The following is a 2,987-nucleotide window of genomic DNA, read 5'->3' as shown; positions in this document are numbered from 1 at the left end:
CCCACCTCAGCCTCCCAAGTAGCTGGGACTACAGGCACATGCCACCAAGCCTGGCTTTTTTTTTTTTTGTCTGTACATTTTTAGTAGAGACCGGGTCTTGTCATGTTGCCCAGGCTGGTCTCGAACTCCTGAGCTCAAGCAATCCATCCCCCTCTGCCTCTCAAAGTGCTGGGATTATAGGTACGAGCCACCACACCCAACCACAAGTTGATTCTTGATTACCTGCACACCACTTGGAGAACAAAAACTAAGAGTTAGTGAACAATGATCCTATGCCAGGCATTGTGAGATATACTTTACAAAATAAATCACGAGATGGGTCATTTTACAAGCGAGTGGGCACAGGAAGTGAAGGGACTCACCATGTTCTCTGATGCTGTCCTGCTCCCAGAGCTTCTACTTGACTTTACAGAGAGCCAGGGCCTGCTGGAGAACCATGCAGCCAAGTCCTAAGAGAGAGAGAAGCACACAGGTGGCACCGATGCTTGCTCTTGGGAAATCCTTGAGTGCACATCAATGATGAGAATTTAGGAGTGATTTTTCATACAAACCAATAGCAGTCAGATCTACTTTGCCCCAACATTCTATACAGCCGGGGGCCCAAAGGATTCTTGAAATTCCCTTAACAGCCAATTTGGGTCAATTAATTGTCATTGTCATGATCTAGCCTCTTTGGTATATTCAGAGAGTCTCCTTTTTACCCAAGAGGACACAATTCTTGAGGGACTTATAGCACCAAAGGCCTCCGTTTTTTATTTGTTTGTTTCTTTTAGTACAGTTATATAGTTATCTTTTTCTCTTTTTGTAGACAGAGGTTCTCACTCTGTTGCTCAGTCTGGAGTGCAGTGGAGTGATCACAGCTCACTACAGCCTCTACCTCCTAGGTTCAAGCAATCCTCCCACCTCAGCCTCCTGAGTAGCTACGACTACAGATGCATACCACGACACTCAGCTGATTGTCTTTATTTTTTGTAGACACAGAATCTCACGTTTCCCAGGTTGGTCTCAGACTTCTGGCCTCAAGGGATCCTCCCACCTCAGTCTCCCAAAGTGTTAGGATTACAGGCATAAGCCACTGTGCCCAGCCAAGTCCAGTTACTGAATAATTTTTTATTAAGAGTCTACCATGACCAGGGCAGTGCCGGGCACTAGAGATACCGTGATGAGTAAGACAGAAATGCTCTCCACTCCAACAGTTTAAAATCCTCTAATCATTTGATTTCATTGGGGACACTGGCAATCTAGAAAGTGCTCAGGGGAAGGCAGAGACGAACAAGGTCAAGAAACCATATGATGAGATTAGCAAAAATACTGGTAATTTCTGCCACTGGGTGATGGGTATGGGTAGATGGGTCATTATAGAATTTTTTCCATTTTGAGGTGTTTTTGGAAACTTACATAAGTCATGTGGCGTTGTCATGCTGGAATGAGGTAAGCATGGTGAATGCAACCCGAAAGAACTATGATGCCCCTTAAATTTTTAGCACTTTCCAAACCAGTGTGGTCACAACCAATGCTAACAGGAGTGGTGTAAAGTAGGCAGGGGAGGTAATAACTATGCTTGTTTTATGAATGAGGAAAAGACTAAATTAGACTCATAGAGGCTTGGAGTTAGAAGGGAGTTAAGAAGACTGCTGTCAGTTTTCCAATGTTTAACTTGAATGATCCCATCCAGCACAACACATTCCATCAAAAGTTATAGGGAGGGCGGGCACAGTGGCTCATGCCTGTGATCTCAACACTTTAGGAGGCATAGGCAGGCGGATCACTTGAGACCAGGAGTTTGAGACCAGCCTGGCCAACATGGTGAAATCCTGTCTTTACTAAAAATTGAAATATTAGCTAGCCATGGTGGCAGGCACCTGTAGTCCCAGCTACTCAGGAAGCTGAGGTAGGAGAATCACTTGAACCTGGGAGGCAGAGATGGCAGTGAGCCAAGATCATGCCACTGCACTCCAGCCTGTGCAACAGGGGGAGACTCCATCAAAAGAAAAAAAGAAAAGAAAAAGAAAAAAGTTATAGGGAGTTAGATGTGAACCCAATATGAAACAAGAACTTTTTAAAATCTGAAAATGGTCCAGGCATCTTTGAAAAGTACTAAGTCTCTGGCCCTAGCAAAATTGAGGAAAAGACAGGAGCTTCTCCCATTAGGAATGACATGGAGAGATTTTTGATGTCAGTGGGATTTAAAAAGTATCAAAGGAGGCCAGGTGCAGTGGCTCACACCTATAATCCCAAAACTTTGGGAGGCCTAGGCGGGAGGATCACTTGAGTCCAGGAGTTTAAGATCAGCCTGAGCAATATAGTAAAACCATGTCTCTACCAAAAAATAATAATAATAATAATAATAATTAGGTGGGTGCAGTGATGCATGCCTGTGGTCTTAGCTACTTGGGAGGCTGAAGCAGGAGGATCACTTGAGATCAAGAGTTGGAGGCTTCCATGAGCTATAATCACACCACTGCACTCCAATCTGAGTGACAAAGCAAGACCCAGTCTCAAAAAAAAAAAAAGCTTAAACAGATTTTTGCTGTAGTTGGGATTAAAAAGCATCAAGGGAGCCAGGTGTGGTGGCTCACACGTGTAATTTCAGCACTTTGGGAGGCCTAGGCAGGCGGATCGCCTAAGGTCAGAAGTTTGAAAGCAGCCTGGCCAACTTAGCAAAACCCTGTCTTTACTAAATATGCACACACTCACAAAAATAGCCAGGCATGGTGGCGCACACCTGTAATCCCAGCTACTTGGGAGGCTGAGACAGGAGAATCGCTTGAACCTGGGAGGCAGAGGTTGCAGTGACTTGAGATCGCGCCACTGCACTCCAGCCTAGGTGACAGAGCAAGACTCCATCTCGAAAAAAATAAAAACAAAATGAAAAAAGCATCATGCGGGTCCTCCAACTACTGATTTTCCCAGGTGCTGAAGATTTCAGAAGGCGTGTGTGTGTGTGTGTGTGTGTGTGTGTGTGTGTGTGTGTGTGTGTGTGTGTG

The sequence above is a fragment of the Sapajus apella genome, unplaced genomic scaffold (assembly GCF_009761245.1).
Source record: "Sapajus apella isolate SASKATOON/1434 unplaced genomic scaffold, GSC_monkey_1.0 scaffold88, whole genome shotgun sequence".
NCBI lineage: Eukaryota > Metazoa > Chordata > Mammalia > Primates > Cebidae > Sapajus > Sapajus apella.
The sequence above is the reverse complement of the archived record's forward strand: the minus strand, read 5'-3'. Positions refer to the sequence as shown.